At 36.0% G+C, this 18,302-nt stretch overlaps 1 protein-coding gene and 1 long non-coding RNA gene across 3 annotated transcripts in view; one reads left to right on the top strand and one right to left on the bottom strand.

The window, feature by feature from the left end:
• The window catches only part of LOC138361226 (uncharacterized), a 230,992-nt gene that overhangs the window by 184,694 nt on the left and 27,996 nt on the right, over window positions 1-18,302 (top strand). The gene's annotated exons all lie outside the window — the stretch shown is intronic.
• The window catches only part of LOC138361225 (tripartite motif containing 13-like), a 100,325-nt gene that overhangs the window by 80,657 nt on the left and 1,366 nt on the right, over window positions 1-18,302 (bottom strand). The window lies entirely within an intron of this gene.

The raw sequence follows: 18,302 nt of genomic DNA, 5'->3' as shown, positions 1-18,302 counted from the left end.
AGAGAGCCAGAGAGAGAGAGAGAGAGCCAGAGAGAGAGAGAGAGAGCCAGAGAGAGAGAGAGAGCAAGAGAGCCAGAGAGAGAGCGAGAGAGAGCGAGAGAGAGCGAGAGAGAGAGAGAGAGAGAGAGAGCCAGAGAGAGAGAGCAAGAGAGCCAGAGAGAGAGAGAGAAAGAGAGAGACAGACAGACAGAGACAGAAAGACACACACACAACAAAAGAGGAGACAGAACAAAATTAAGGCAAGGAGAGAGAAGACAGAACAGAAACAACAGAGAGAGGAGAGAAATGAGAAATCATTGAAGAGAAGGGGAAGAGAAACACAAGATAAGAAAAAGATACAAGAAAAATATACAAGATAAAAATGACATAAATGAATACCACAAATATAAAAAGTAAAGGAAGAGAGAAGCTAGAAGAGACAGGAAACGAGAGGTGTTAGAAGAGAGGAGGAAAGGAGAGATTAAAAGACAAGAAAAACAGGAGAGAAACGTAAAAGAAATAAAAAAAGGGACATTTGTGAGGAGAGAAAATAAAGAGACCAGAGAAGACCATATATCAAGAGTGTGAGGATAAAGACTTATATATTTTCTTAGTAGACATCCTCTGGCTCTTGTTGCCCCTCTTGTATACGAATTGTACTTGCAAGTTTTCCCTGAAAAGATATTAACAAAATTAATATTTAATTATTTATTTATATAAATTACACACACACAAACTTATATGTATATATATACATATATGTATATATATGTATAATGTATATATATAAATATATATATATATATATAGACCAGAGACCAATTATATATATATATATATATATATATATATATATATATAATTTCGTAAACCTCACCCTGTAAACATTCATGTTTCTACATGTTAAACAAGCTACGAGGATGAGGGAAGGGGATGTTCCCTCCATGCTGGATATTATATTTACCAGGAAAGAGAAAGATATATTTATCATTCAGTACCTCCCTCCTTTGGTACCTCCCTTTTCCTCCTTTCAGTACCTCCCTCCTTTTACCCAAGTGACATGGTCACTTGGGTAAAAGTGACCATGTCTTTTTGGGAATAAAGTATGCAATGCATTATAATCTGGAAGAAAATGAGCTTGAAGCAGTTGAAAAACCTGACTTGTGGAGAGGTCATTATGGGGAACTCAGATATTTCCTTAAGGAATTTGACAAACACTTGCTGTTAGGACATGAAGTAAATGAGATGTATGTCAAGTTTTGTGAAATATATGATAATGGCACAACAAAATTTATACTAAAGCAGAGATGCAGAACTAGGAAAAGGGGAAAAATTGCCCAAACATACAAGCAATACAAAGATGCGAGAAACAACAATAGCAGTAAGGAGAGGGGCAGAAAGACTATGACTTTCGGTCATATTCAACAACACAAATATACATACACACACACACATTATTGGAAAAAATTGGAATTGGAATATTGGAAAAAATAATTAAAACTAAATGGGTAGAACACCTGGAGAGAAATGATATAATTTCAGACAGACAGTATGGTTTTCGATTTGGAAGATCCTGTGTATCGAATTTACTCAGTTTCTATGATCGAGCAACAGATATATTACAGGAAAGAGATGGTTGGGTTGACTGCATCTATCTGGACCTAAAAAAGGCATTCGACAGTTCCACATAGAGAGGTTGTTCTGGAAACTGGAAAATATTGGAGGGGTGACAGGTAAGCTTCTAATATGGATGAAAAATTTTCTGACTGATAGAAAAATGAGGGCAGTAATCAGAGGCAATGTATCGGACTGGAGAAATGTCACAAGTGGAGTACCACAGGGTTCAGTTCTTGCACCAGTGATGTTTATTGTCTACATAAATGATCTACCAGTTGGTATACAGAATTACATGAACATGTTTGCTGATGATGCTAAGATAATAGGAAGGATAAGAAATTTAGATGATTGTCATGCCCTTCAAGAAAACCTGGATAAAATAAGTATATGGAGCACCACTTGGCAAATGGAATTTAATGTTAATAAATGCCATGTTATGGAATGTGGAACAGAACATAGACCCCACACAACCTATACATTATGTGAGAAATCTTTAAAGAATTCTGATAAAGAAAGAGATCTAGGGGTGGTTCTAGATAGAAAACTATCACCTGAGGACCACATAAAGAATATTGTGCGAGGAGCCTATGCTACGCTTTCTAACTTTAGAATTGCGTTTAAATACATGGATGGTGATATACTAAAGAAATTGTTCATGACTTTTGTTACGCCAAAGCTAGAATATGCAGCTGTTGTGTGGTGCCCAACAACAGAAGTTGGCCCATATCTTAAGAAGCACATCAACAAACTGGAAAAGGTGCAAAGACATGATACTAAGTGGCTCCCAGAACTGAAGGGCAAGAGCTACAAGGAGACGTTAGAGGCATTAAATATGCCAAAACTAAAAGACAGAAGAAAGAGGTGATATGATCACTACATACAAAATAGTAACAGGAATTGATAAAATCGACAGGGAAGATTTCCTGAGACTTGGAACTTCAAGAACAGGAGGTCATAGATTGAAACTAGCTTAACACAGATGCTAAAGAAATATAAGAAAATTCACTTTCGCAAATAGTGGTAGACGGTTGGAACAAGTTAGGTGAGAAGGTGGTGGAGGCCAAGACTGTCAGTAGTTTCAAAGCGTTATATGACAAAGAGTGCTGGGAAGACGGTCTCATCCTGTAACTACACTTAGGTAATTACACACACACACACACACACACACACACACACACACACACATATATATATATATATATATATATATATATATATATATATATATATATATATATATGTCGTACCTAGTAGCCAGAACGCACTTTTCAGCCTACTATGCAAGGCCCGATTTGCCTAATAAGCCAAGTTTTCATGAATTAATATATTTTCTCTATTTTTTTTCTTACGAAATGATAAAGCTATCCATTTCATTATGTATGAGGTCAATTCTTTTTTTATTGGAGTTAAAATTAATAGAGATATATGACCGAACCTAACCTATCTTTATAGGTTAGGTTAGGTAGCTGAAAATGTTAGGTTAGGTAGTCGAAAAAACATTAATTCATGAAAACTTGGCTTATTAGGCAAATCGGACCTTGCATAGTAGGCTGAGATGTGCGTTCTGGCTACTAGGTACGACACATTATATATATATTTATATATATATATATATATATATATATATATATATATATATATATATATATATATATGTATGTATGTATGTATGTATGTATGTATATATATATATATATATATATATATATATATATATATATATATATATATATATATATATATATATATATATATATATATATATATATATATCGGACAATTAGTAAACAAAAAAACAAAAAAAAATTAAATTATTTTACCTTGTACCTAGATCCACCAGGCCTGTTTGGTTCATGTTTCAGTACTTGAGAAATCTGGAAGGTCACATCCTCCTCCTCAACTTGTGGATGTGCGTTGATAGATGATTCTGTAAAATTAAGTTATTTATATAATAATAAATTCAGTATAACAATAATATTCTGTAAAATTAAAAGTAATTTATACATCAATCAGATAAAACTCTCCAGAGATGGTGATACACAACATATAAAGGACAAGTTTCAGAACAAAATATGCATTTAGGAATAAGGTTTTGTACATGTAGGTAGCACATGAGAAAATAAGTGGAAGGTGATCAAGTTTATATTAACATGTTAATGGCTTTGTTAAGGCTTTGCAGGAATGAAAAAATATTAATAATATAATATCACCTACCAATTAATTGTACATCATTTATAAGTCAATTATTTGCATTATTATTATTCAATACTAATGATATAAAAATGCATTTTGTAATCTACTATTTATGCAAGTATTAAGCACAGGATCATGAAATAAACTGCAAAATACTGTAATGGATAAACCAATTAAGTTTACATTTTCCTTTAGCTAAGTCAGTCAGTTCTATTAGCAGCAGAGAACAAATATGCCCAACCTCTATTAAATGAAACAATCTTAAGAGCAAGTGATAGAAATATAATCATTTATGCTTGGGAAAATATTATGGAATGGTTCCAAATATGAAAAATATTAAGTTTTTTGGTTAAAATTTTTTAACTTAAAATTTAAATTTTTAAGTGAATTTTAAACTTTAAAAAAATTATTTAATTTTTTGGTTACTTACTTAAAATAACATTATATAGTTCTTGTTTTTGTAGAAATGCCAATTTCTTCTTTTGCCCTTCCAGACTGTATAGTGACCACAGGCCGTTTGTTCATATCTTCATTATTCTTCGAACTGTGGTTGCACAATCAGACCCACGTACACTGGTTAAAAGCATCACCTAAAAGCAACAACAAAAATGTAGTACACTGACGAATTTTGAATATATATATATATATATATATATATATATATATATATATATATATATATATATATATATATATATATATATATATATATATATATATATATATATATATATATATATATATATATATATATATATATATATATATATATATATATATTCAAAATTCGTCAGTGTACTACATTTTTGTTGTTGCTTTTAGGTGATGCTTTTAACCAGTGTACGTGGGTCTGATTGTGCAACCACAGTTCGAAGAATAATGAAGATATGAACAAACGGCCTGTGGTCACTATACAGTCTGGAAGGGCAAAAGAAGAAATTGGCATTTCTACAAAAACAAGAACTATATATATATATATATATATATATATATATATATATATATATATATATATATATATATATATATATATATATATATATATATATATATATATATATATATATATATGAATGAAAACTCACACCCCAGAAGTGACTCGAACCCATACTCCCAGAAGCAACGCAGCTGGTAACTACAGGGCGCCTTAATCCACTTGACCATCACGGCCGATGGCCGTGATGGTCAAGTGGATTAAGGCGCCCTGTAGTTACCAGCTGCGTTGCTTCTGGGAGTATGGGTTCGAGTCACTTCTGGGGTGTGAGTTTTCATTCGCATATAGTCCTGGGGACCATTCAGGCTTGTTCGCATATATATATATATATATATATATATATATATATTTATATATATATATATATATATATATATATGTATATATATATATGTATGCCATATACATATATATGCTATGTTGTATGCTACAACTTGGCTGATAATAAAGCCATTCACAACTGCAGGCCTAATAAAAAAAGGAGGTGGCATAGCAATATCTTACAAAGATACCTTCATCTGCAATAGTCTCATTAGTAATAGAGACGACTATTGTGAATATACCTTTGCCAAGTTCTCCAGTAAATCCCTTAAATCCTCCTTGACTATAAGTGCCATCTATAGATTTCCCAATACCAACATAGCTTCATTCTCAGATAACGTAAGGAATCTTATCATAAATAACAATCTCAACAAAAATCAAACCAACTTAGTGGTTTGTAATGGTGAACAAAACATGCAGATACTTATATATAACCTGTGAATAGAGTGTAATAACACCAAAACTATTTGTTTATTGTTTTATGACCATAATAATTGAATCACTAATATGATTCACTAATATATAATCCTAATAATAATCACTAATATATAATCCATTGAGTATGCTGCATCTCTTTCAGTCTCTTTGCAATTTGAACAAGAGGGTTTTTAATTGATCGAACCATATTCTTAAAGTAAAGTAAATGAGATGTATTCCATATTTTGCAAAATATACGATGAAGGCACACAAACATTCATACCAAAACTGAAGGGCAGGATTTATGAGGAGACATTAGAGGCATTAAATATTCCAAACTAGAAGACAGAAGGAAAAGAGGAGATATGATCACTACGTACAAAACAGTAACAGGAATTGATAAACTTGATAGGGAAGATTTCCCGAGACCTGGAATTTCAAGAACAAGAGGTTATAGATTTAAACGAACTAAACAAAGATGCCGAAGAAATGTAAGACAATTCACTTTTGCAAACAGAATGGTAAACGGTTGGAACAAGTTAGGTGAGAAGGTGGTGGAGGCCAAAACCGTCAAAAGTTTCAAAGCATTATATGACAAAGAGTGCTGGGAAAATGGGACCCCACGAGTGTAGCTCTCCATCCATCTGATTGATAACCCAAATGAATTTTTCATGGATATGATACCAACATCAAATCATAAATCAGATGTGATCCTATCCCCACTGGATTTTGAAGAAGCCATAGACAGTATGCCTATGCACTCTGCACCAGGCCCTGACTCTTGGAACTCTATATTCATCAAGAACTGTAAAAAACGTTATCGCAGGCCCTTCACATTCTTTGGAGACAAAGCCAAGATACTGGCATTGTCCCTGACATACTAAAAACAGCAGAGATAGCACCGCCCCATAAAGGAGGAAATAAGGCAGAGGCAAAAAACTACAGACCGATAGCACTAACATCGCACATCATAAAAATCTTTGAGAGAATGCTAAGAAGTAAGATCACAAAATACATGGAATCACAGCATCTCCATAACCCCAGACAACATGGTTTCAGAACAGGGCGCTCTTGCCTATCACAGTTGCTGGACCACTCTGACATGGCACTAGATGCCATGGAAGACAAACAAAACGCTTTGACAAAAAAAAGCCTTTGACAAATGTGACCATTGTGTTATTGCACATAAAATGCGTTCAAAAGGAATTACCGGAAAAATAGGCAGATGGATATACAACTTCCTGACTAATAGAACCCAATGTGTAGTAGTCAACAAAATAAAATCTGGACCATCAACCGTAAAGAGCTCAGTCCCCAAGCGTACTGTGCTTGCTCCAATACTTTTTCTCATCCACATATCGGACATAGACAAGGACACAACCTATAGTACTTGATCATCCTTTGCAGATGACACTAGAATCTTCACGAGAGTTGGCAACATAGAGGACACGGCGAACCTCCAGTCAGATGTAAATCAGGTCTTTCTATGGGCTACAGAAAATAACATGGTGATTAACGAACATAAGTTTCAGCTCATGCGCTACGGAAAAAATAAAAAATATAAAAACGGAAACCACTTACAAAACTCAGTCAAATCATAACATTGAACGGAAAAGCAACGTAAAGGATTTGGGTGTACTGATGTCAGAAGGCCTTACATTTAAAGAACACAATAAAGTAGCCGTCACAACTGCAAGAAAAATGACAGGATAGATAACAAGAACTTTTCACACTAGAGATGCTATACCGATGATGATAGTTTTCAAGACGCTAGTGCTCTCTAGAGTGGAATACTGCTGCATAATGAAAGCCCCTTTCAAAGCTGGAGAAATTACTGACCTATACTTATGCATTTATCTTCGGTTTAACACAACAGGCACCAGACACACGCTAGGCATCATACACACTAGGATAAAACAAACATTAGGCCAGAAGTCAGAAAAGAATTCAAAGAATTTTACTGGAAAGGCTTGCTGTTAGGAAAGGAAGTAATTGAGATGAATTAATGCACAGTATGTCAATTTTGTGAAATATATGATAAAGGAACAAAAACATTTATACCAAAACAAAGATGCAGAACTAGGAAACAGGATTTGTTCAACTGAAATTTCAAGACGGACAGAGACCAAAAGACACAAAAATGGAATCAATATACGAAGAGGCCAAACCCCCAAACATACCAGTAATACAAAGAGAAACAACTACACGGCAGTGAGGAGAGAGGCAGAAAGAAATTTTGAAAAAAAGGAACAAACAAATGTAAAGTAGAACAAATCATATTCTATAAATACAGCAACAACCAATTGCAGGTAAAGGATAATATTCAGAGCTTTTAAATGCATGGATGGCGAAATACTCAAGAAATTGTTCACGACTTTTGTTAGACCAAAGTTGGAATATGCAGCGGTTGTATGGTGCCCATATCTTAAGAAGCACATAAACTGGAAAAGGTGCAAAGACATGCTACTAAGGGGCTCCCAGAACTGAAGGACAAGAACTATGAGGAGAGGTTAGAGGCATTAAATATACCAAATATACTACACAAATATATATACTACACATGCACAATAAACTACCCTACACAGGCTGAGTATGGTGTGTACAATAAATTATTAGCTAAAAGATAAGACTGAGTTTGTATAAATGGGGGTTAAGTCAGAGTGGGAAAATGTAAGTGGAGTGCCTAAAAACCCTGTCCTGGGACCTCTGTAATTCATAATATATACAAATAATTTAGACTCAGGTTTGATCAGCAATATTTGAAAATTTCCAGACGATACAAAAGGGATTTTTTTCTGGATTCAGGATTATTTTTTTATGGCTGAAAACAGGTTTTCAGCAATAAAAGAAATACAGTATTGCTGGAACAACCGTCGACATCTTCAAGAGAAAACCTGAACATCTTCAAGAAGTGAAGATGACCTTGAGAAGAAGTATAGGTTGGGAGAAGTATAGGTTAGGAATTGTCTCCAAAGAATTCTCAAAGAATTACTCGTTATTGCTATCCAAGATAATTAGACGAGCCAAAGCTAAATACTACGAAGATAAATTTACCCAAATAAAGAGTACCTTACCTAAAAATATGTATGTACCTTACGTAAATAAACATTTGATTTTGAAGTGCCGGACAAACAAGGCGGTGGTGGATATGTGGGCCTGAGGGGCCTGTCCAAGCAACAGCCTGTTGGACCAAGCTCTCACATGTCAAGCCTGGCCTTGGAAGGGCTTGGTGAGTAGAACAACTACCAGAACCCTATAATGCATGTATCAAGGTGTCCAGGCAGTGAGCACCACATAATGCAGTGCAGTCCTGTAAGAATAAGCACAGTAAGTATGGGCATGGAGGGGGTGCAGCAGTGGCTTGTGAAGGGCTGGAGAGTAAATGGACATGCCCAGGGGTAAAAAGCATTAGGGTAACAGAACATAGCCCATAAAAATAGTAATGACAATGAATGAATAATTATATGAATGCAATAATACTTCATATCTCAATAGGAATACTAAGCAGGATGCAAGACAAGGTACTGGTGGTGATAGTGGTTGGTACAAGTCCTCACATCCCCACAGACACCAGTAACAGCCCTCACCTCCCAACACAGTACCCTTGTAGCGAGTTAATCTTATACTCGCTTCATTATCTTATAGCATAACTAATTAACACTAATTACAGAAGCTACACAGGTGATACTTTGGTGTGAGTTGAGCGCACTGAGCGTCGGTATCGCTACACCCTTGTTCCTTAACAACCCTTTGGACCTTTATTACAGAAAAATAGAATCAATTAATTTAATAAAATATAAAATATAAGTGCTTACTTACGATAATACTATCGGTGGAACACAAAATCTTCTTCTTCTTGATAGTAGGTGCAGTTTGCATGAAGGGTTAGTCCTCGCCATGACTGAACTGACGACAAAATGGCCGATGTGTTGATATGGCGTCAGGGGACGCTGTGACGTCACAGGTGAGGGACGCTTTGCGCATTACTCCCTCGTACTTAAAAAGTACTACAGGTACTTTTTGGTTTTATTTTTGAATATGGCAGAAGTTGGACAGCTTTTCAAATCATTATAAGGGAGTGAGTTCCATAGACTAGGTCCCTTTATTTACATAGAGTGTTTACATAGATTAAGTTTGACTCTGGGGATATCAAAGAGATATTTCAGATTCAGATTCAGATGTTTATTCAGGTAAGGTATATACATACAAGTGATGTTACATTAATGGATTGATATATAGATAGAGCTAGTACATACAATGCCTAAAGCCACTATTACGCAATGCGTTTCGGGCAAGAAAAACATTAATATCTAGAACTTAATACTAATTGAGCATAAAGAATAAAAGATGTTGAGAACAAATACAAATAAAGATAAAAAAAAAGGGGGAACATGACTGAAAAAGCAGCACAAATACAATAGGTTGACAAACAGTGTTGATTAAAAAAAAAGAAAAAAAAGAAAATAACAGACATGGGTTGACAATAGAGGAGTGAGGTAGATTACAGGGAATTTATTAGGTAGTGTTTAGTTTTTATCTTAAACTGGTTGAGAGAGGTACAGTCTTTAACATGGTTGGGAAGGTCATTCCACATTCTGGGCCCCTTGATTTGCAGAGCATTTCTAGTTTGATTAAGACGTACTCTAGGAATATCAAAACTGTATTTATTTCTGGTGTGGTGCTCATGGGTTCTGTTACAACCTTCTATGAAGCTTTTAAGATCAGGATTGGCATTATAGTTTAGCGTTTTATATATGTATAATACACATGAGAGAATGTGCAGTGACTTAATATCTAACATATTAAGAGATTTGAGTAGGGGTACCGAGTGATGTCTGGGGCCAGAGTTGGATATTGTTCTAATAGCGGCTTTGTGTTGGGTAATTAGAGGACGTAAGTGATTTTGGGTAGTAGAACCCCAAGCACAAATACCATAGTTGAGATAAGGATAGATAAGGGAGTAATAGAGAGTCACCAGAGCAGGGCGTGGTACATAATATCTGATCTTAGAAAGAATGCCCACAGTTTTTGAAACTTTTTTTGATATATTTAGAATGTGTCCCTGGAAATTCAGCTTGTGGTCAATGAGAATGCCAAGGAATTTGCCATCTAATTTGTTACAAATTTGGGTATTGTTTATTTTGAGATTTATAAGACTAGAGGATTTATTGCCAAACAGAATATAGAAGGTTTTGTCAATGTTAAGGGTGAGTTTGTTGGCAGTTAGCCAAAGATGGACTTTATTTAGCTCAGTATTTACTGTGGCATTTAGAGCAAGAGGGTCAGGACTGGAGTAAATGAAGGTTGTGTCGTCAGCAAATAGAATTGGTTTGAGGTGTTGGGAGGCATTTGGAAGGTCATTAATGTAGATGAGAAAGAGGAGAGGGCCAAGTATGCTGCCCTGAGGAACACCAATGTTGATGGGTAGGGTGGGAGAAATTGTATTATTCACAGAAACATATTGGAGCCTGTCAGTAAGGTAGGACTCGAGGTATTGTAGGGAGTGTCCTCTGACTCCATAATGATGTAATTTAAGAAGAAGGTTTTGGTAGTTGACAGTATCAAAAGCTTTACGCAGGTCCACAAATAACCCAACAGGGAGCTCCTTTTTATCAAGAGCTGTATGAATCGAGTTAAGCATACTAATAAGTGCATCGTTAGTGCTTTTTTTGGGTCTGAAGCCATATTGGCAAGGGCTAAGTATATTGAGTTTGGCTAGATATGAGTAAAGCTGCTTGTATATAAGTTTTTCAAAAATTTTTGACAAGTTTGGCAGGATTGATATAGGTCTGTAGTTGTTAACATCTGTGGGGTCACCACATTTGTGGACAGGTATTTATGTCTGGTGGGGACGTGGCCATGTGTTCTATTACATCTGTCCAGGAAGAGTTTCAGAACAGGGTTTGCAGTTAGAAAAAGGGCTTTATAAACGTAATTTGCACAGGAGAATGTATGGAGTGAATTTGTTTAGCATGTTTAAGGATTTGAACAAGGGAGCTGTGTGTTGTCTGAAGGTAGAGTTATTTATTGTCCTGATAGCAGATTTTTACTGGATGATGATGGGCTTGAGGTAGTTTGCAGAGGTTGAACCCCAAGCACAAACGCCATAAGAATGATAGGGATAGATAAGTGCATAATAGAGTGAGAGGAGAGCAGAGTAGGGTACATAATATCTGATCTTAAACAGTATACCAACTATTTTAGAAACCTTTTTAGTTGTGTTGTATATGGGTGCGGAAGTTGAGTCTCTTGTCTAAGTATAGGCTAAGAAACTTTCCATCATTTTTATTGCTAATGTTTACATTATCTATCTGAAGCTGAATTGCATTTGTTGATTTGTTTCCAAATAAGATATAGTAGGTCTTTTCTATGTTTTGTGTGAGGTTTGTTGGTTGACATCCACAAGTAGACTTTTTTTAATTAATTGTTTACAACATTATTTAACAGGAGTGGGTTGGGGTCAGAGTAGATGAGTAGTATCATCAGCCAACAATATAGGTTTAAGTATGTTAGAGACATTAGGGAGATCATTGATGTATATAAGAAACAGGAGGGTCCTAGGATGCTGCTCTGTGGCACCTTTACGGTAATTAAGTGGTAGAGTGGGAGAGGTTATATCATTGATGGCTTCATATTGGTGTCTGTTACTAAGATAGGATCGGATATAGTTTAGGGCAAGGCCACGGATTCCATAATGGTGGAATTTAAGTAAGAGGTAGTTATGGTTAACAGTATCAAAGGCCTTTCTCAGGCCGATGAAGAGTTCAATTGGAAACTCACTTTTGTCAAGGGCTGAGAAGATTAAGTCAAGCAGACTAACAATAGCATCATTGGTACTCTTTTGGGAGTGGAAGCCAAACTGACAGGGACTTAGTATATTGAATTTTACAAGATTGGAGTAGAGCTGTTTGTAAAAAAAAAAAAAATAATTTTGATAATATAGGTAGATTCGATATGGGTCTGTAATTATTTATGTCTGCCGTGTTACCTCCTTTATGAACTGGCGTTACTCTTGCTTTTTTAAGGATATCAGGGAAGGTATGACACTCTAGGGATTTGTTGAACAGCAGTGCTATGGATGGTGCAAGGGCATGGGAGGCACGCCTGTGTACCATCGATGGTATTTCACTAATGTTCCCAGCTTTGGTTTTTAGCGAGTGAATGATGGACACAACATCTGTAGGGCTGACCGGAGAGAGGAGAAGAGAGTTTGGATAGCTGCGTGAAAGATATGTGGTAACATATGTCTGAGTCTCTGGGATTTTTCGGGCAAGGTGAGCACCAAACGATGAAAAGAAGCTATTAAATTCAGTTGCTGTTTCAAGATCTGTTGCAGGTGTATAACCATCCTTGGAGATTTTTATCTTATTATGTGAATGTTGTTTAGCTCCTAGGATGGTAGAGATGGCTCTCCATGTGCTTTTTATGTTGCCTTTTGCTTCTTTGAATCTATTCTCGTAATAGGAACGCTTTGCTCTTATTATACTGGTAAGCACTGATGAATACCTCTTAACTACTTCTTTTCCAACTAGGCCAATCCTAAGTTTTTTTTTCATATTCATGTTTCTTGTCGATTGCTTTAAGTATGCCATTAGTGAGCCAGGGATTATTTAACCTTTTTGCCAGTTACTTGCTTGGTGAGGAGAGGACAATAAGTATTGTAAAGGCTTTAAATTTTGGAAAGAGGCTAGTTAACGAATTATTATCCTGTGTATTGATAAATTTAGATTCCCAGTTTACATTGTGGAGGGCATTTGTGAGATTGCCTATTGCCGCTTCACATTGTAACCTAAAGGTAATTTTCTTGTTACCTGGTGGTGTTATGGCCATGTTCGCTACAAGGAAGGTAGGATAGTGGTCAGTTGTTCTGTCAGTGATTATACTTGATGTAAGAGGAGCTGTTATGTTGGTCCATCAGTGATCCAGGGTAGTCGCAGATGTTTGAGTGACTCGGGTGGGCCTGGTGATTGCGGGGATGAGCATACAGGAATTCATGCTGTTGAGGAAACAGTCTACTTGAGGGTTATTTTGTAGCCCTAGGTCAATATTGAAATCACCTCTGAGAACTATGTGATTTTTGTTGAGATTATTGTTTATGATAAGGTTCCTCAAGTTGTTATTGTATTTGTGTCTAGCTTCAGACACAAGCATGTTACAGTTATGTCTTAAAGAGTTGAGAGCAATTAAGGATGATAAAGAGTCACTTACAACTAATGTATCAAGTTTGGATACTTGTACACATTTCAGTGCAAGGAGCAAGGCAAATAGTTCAGTCTGAAGGGTAGAGGCCCAGTTGTTTATACGGACTCCCCACTCAAAATATAAGTCATATCCTATTGCCAGGACAACTGCACTTCCAGCTGCACCCGTTGGGCGCTGTAGGAAACCTTCAGTGTATATGATTTGAGAGAGAGAATGCTCTGTGGACAGAGCATCAATATGGCTTAAGACGTTGAGCTTTGCCTCAAGACAAAGCTGGGACTGATCTCTAATTTGCTCCTTTGATGGAAAGGGAGGGATTAAAATTGAAAAGGGTGTAATTTCCTACAGTGCAGGAAAGTGCTATTGTTGTCTCTCTTGGTACAAATTATAAATCTGATACTTTCTGAGTTCAGTTCCAATTTTATTTATCTATTTGAAACAATGTTTACATTCAATAAAGAAATTCTGGAGGGCTTCTGTGCAAGGGTTAGGATGAGCTAGCCTAAGCATTTTTATACCAATTTGACAGTTATTTTCAGTAACACGATAAACAACGCTCGGAATATTAAGTTCCTTTCTCATATTAAGTATCTTTGTGGTACGAAGGCACCCAAGGATTATCCTCAAGGCTTCGTTCTGCAATTTTTCAAGCCCTCCAAGCTTTCTTTCAGGATGCCTTAAAGTTAGTTTAGTTCATTTATTATGCACCCCATACCCATCTTGTGGGCGGTAGTGGAAAGGGTTGCAGAGGCACATAATGGGCTCAGGGACTGAACCCAACAATTCATTTAGCTAAGCAAGTTACAATCTTGATGAGCTAGTTACAAAATTCAGTATAAGTCGTCACATCAACAATAGGTTCGAGATCGATCACAAGTACAGTTTCTAAATTAAGCAACTGACATATGTGGAGAGCTAGTGTCACAATTGATATGTTTGTCCTGCACACCGCTCCCCATCCAGTGGGCAGCGGTGGATAGGTTACAATCACTTAGTTACTACTTACAGTTAGCAAACTGGGGATATTTGGCTAAAATTTCTGGTACCAGATCATTTTGAATGAAATATTGACACATCGTTGGTACATTGGTTATAGAATTGTCTCTGAATTCACTATCACATAGTGACGAAGGGGTGTGCAAATAATTTTGTTGACAGTTAACATTTGGTCAGGTCTACATCGGCAGATAATGAGAATTCCCAGAAATACTTGTAACCGAGTCTAAGCCGAGCAGTAGTAACATCTAGAAGTCTGATGATTTTATTGGATGAACCATAGATGTGTGGCTCCTTTTGCATAATAGTATTGAACGAAAGTTAATCTCCCCAAACACTTTCGCGTTTTGGGCAAGTTACCCCTCCACTCTCTCCATTTTTGTTTGGACATTCCCAGGTAGTGCGCGGAAATACTGAAAAGTGTATACTCTTTTCAACTTTGTCACCTTAATTCTCGTCCTATGTCTTTCATTTTGGTATCAATGCGTTCGCAATAGAATTCCCAACAGAACTATGTGCATATAATGTCAAAGACAGCAGCGCGCTCCACCCGCCGACAAGATGAATGTAGGCCAAGGGTACCAGAAAAAGAAAGCTGAGCCACCGTCAGGCAACTCTCATTACATTAGGGAGTGTGATAATACTGAAAAGTGTATACCCTTTTCAACTTTGTTACCTCAATTCTCATCCTAGTTTTTTCAATTTGGCATCAATGTGTTCGCAATAGAATTCTCTACAGGACTAAAAGCATATAAACTCCAAAAGCCCGGCTTACCATCCGCAACAAACAGAGTAAGCGAGAGTGTGTTACCAGGGAGCGCACAAGAGCGATAAAATGTATACACTCTTTTCATTTTGGTCACCCCAATTGTCATCCTAGGTCTTTCATTTTGGTATCAATGTGTTAGCAATAGAATTATCTACAGGTTTAAATGCATATAAACTCCAAAAGCAAGGTGTACCATCCGCACAAAACAGAGAAAGTGAGAGAAAGTAACCCGGGAGCACTCTAGTGCAATGTAATGTGAACACTCTTTTCACTTTGGTTACCTCAATTCTCGTCATATGTCTTTCATTTTGGTATCAATGTGTTCGCAATTGTATCTGCTGGCATTTTACCCTTTGCTTGGATCTGAAGGGTTTTAGGCTCACCACGATGCAATCTGATAGTACCACAGGTGTATATACCTATCTTCAAGCAGCAATTCACTCATTCAAACCGACTTATAATAGTTATCCATATATAAATGGTAATCTTTGTTCTACCTGTTAACCTGTCATATGAAGAAAGATTGTCAAAGCTTATATTACATTCTCTAGAAAAGCAAAGAATTAGGAGTGACATATGGTAGAGGTGCACAATGGGATGAATGGACATAACAAAGGGGACATTAATGGGGTATTAAAAGTAGCAACACAAGACAGAACTCGAAACAAAGTGTAAAAATTGGAAAAATTTAGATTTAGGAAAGAACTGCATGGGTAAATACACTGGGTTTGTACCTTAAGGTTCATGTATGCAATATTACAGAGTTCCAGTTAACTCCCATGCATGCAATTAATTTATGTTATGTTTATGTTTTTTATGTTAAAATGTTTTTGTTGATTTGTTTGTATATTTTCATAAGTAAAGCATGCTTACCGTCTTATTCCAAGTTTTATGATAACTTTACAAGGTTTAAAACATAAAGTTCAATATATATTCTGGTTTTCACACAGGAATTATACGTTAATATAACATCATAATAACGTAATGATGTCGTGTAAATAACGTTATACTGACGTCATATAAATGTTATATTTATGTTATAAGAACGTAAATTGGATAGCTTTACAGAAAGTAAACAAAAAAAACTAAATGTTGACTGAAAATTATTTATTCTTAAATATAAAGCATGAAAACATTATAATACCATAGCATTCACTATTATTTTTAAATTTTTACATAAATCTTAAAAAACTGTGTCTCAAGAATATATGTTTTTAGTTATATCCTTTGGTTTTAAGAACATCAGATATACGTATTTATGTCAAAAGTTACAGTATTACCTTTGTGGAACCATTTAAAAACGTCCACAAACGTTCTGTGTTTGCTGGGGAGGTAGCTCAAGCTATTCTCACCCCATTCAGTACAACGTGTTAATATATACATAGACACACATCACAAATAAACATATTGCCAAACATTCTGAGAGGTAAACATATACATTTCCTCCTTCACAAGGAGTATGTTATCAGACGTACACACAAATACTTTTATGACCTAGGTATACTGTATAGACAATGTGCAAGAGACATGCAGATAATTCAACAAAATATTACAATCTTGGTGCAAAATTCTTATATCTCTCAAGAATATCATCAACCTTTCCGTTGTGACACATCCAGGCTATTTGTTCAGGAACAGTCCTTATCTCAGTGTTTCTATATACATTAATCAACGGACAATCAAGAACATAATGGGCCAGGGTGTGAGACCTTAACATACCACATAGCTTACACTTCGTGTCATTATCATGAAGATCTATCCCATATTCCCAGTAATATTTGTACCCAAGCCTGAGCCGCATGTACACAGAGTCACTCCAAGCATTTCTCCTTTTACCATAAGTGAAATGGGTGTTTTGACTCACATACATGACATACATGTAGTGTTGCATGGTTTGACTACTCTCATACATTATCTCTCTCCTCTCCACTCCCGCCTGTGCCTGAATATTTCTGATTTTGCTTCTTATTTGTCTCATTGTGAATTCACATTCAATGTCAACTTGTGGTTTTGATGTGGCACGTTTGGCCACGTCATCCACCACCTCGTTGAGCACTATTCCAACATGAGATGGAATCCACATGCTGTTTGAAAATGCTGTTTGTTGACCAACTTGTATATTGGCTATTTTCTACCATGTTCCCCCCTTTTTTTCATCTTTTATTATTTTTATTTTTTTCTTTCAATGCAATTATACTTTAAGCTTAATTACTATTAAGTTTTAGTGTAAGTGTTTTTTTTCCCCACCTCACCTTGCCCGAAACGCTATGCGTACTAGTGACTTTAGGTATTGTATGTACTACCTCTATCTTTAAATCAAACAGAATGTTTGTACTGTAACTCTGCAACTATGTATGTACTTTTCCAAAATTAATTTTTATTATTTTTATTATTAACAATTGTATGTTGGGGGTGTAAGACAATGGTGGAGCAGAAAGCTCAGTACTCACTTCCCCCTTTCAGAGCAGGAGAGATTGCTGAAATAGAGGGAATACAGAGAACATATATGGCACGCATCGTTGAGATAAAACACCTAAATTTTTGGGATCGTCTCAAAGCTCTCCGAATGTATTCTCTAGAAAGGAGACGAGAGATACCAAATAATATACACATGGAAAATACTGGAGGGCCAGGTCCCAAATCTACACAGTAAAATAACAACGTACTGGAGTGAATGATATGGAAGAAAATGCAGGATTGAACCAGTGAAGAGCAGAGATGTCATAGGCACAATCAGAGAACATAAGAACATAAGAGCAAAGGCAACTGCAGACGGCCTAGTGGCCCATACGAGGGAGCTCCTATCTATAACCA

This window comes from Procambarus clarkii, unplaced genomic scaffold (genome assembly GCF_040958095.1).
Source record: "Procambarus clarkii isolate CNS0578487 unplaced genomic scaffold, FALCON_Pclarkii_2.0 HiC_scaffold_266, whole genome shotgun sequence".
NCBI classification, from domain to species: Eukaryota; Metazoa; Arthropoda; class Malacostraca; order Decapoda; family Cambaridae; genus Procambarus; species Procambarus clarkii.
This window is presented reverse-complemented; position numbering and strand designations above follow the sequence as displayed.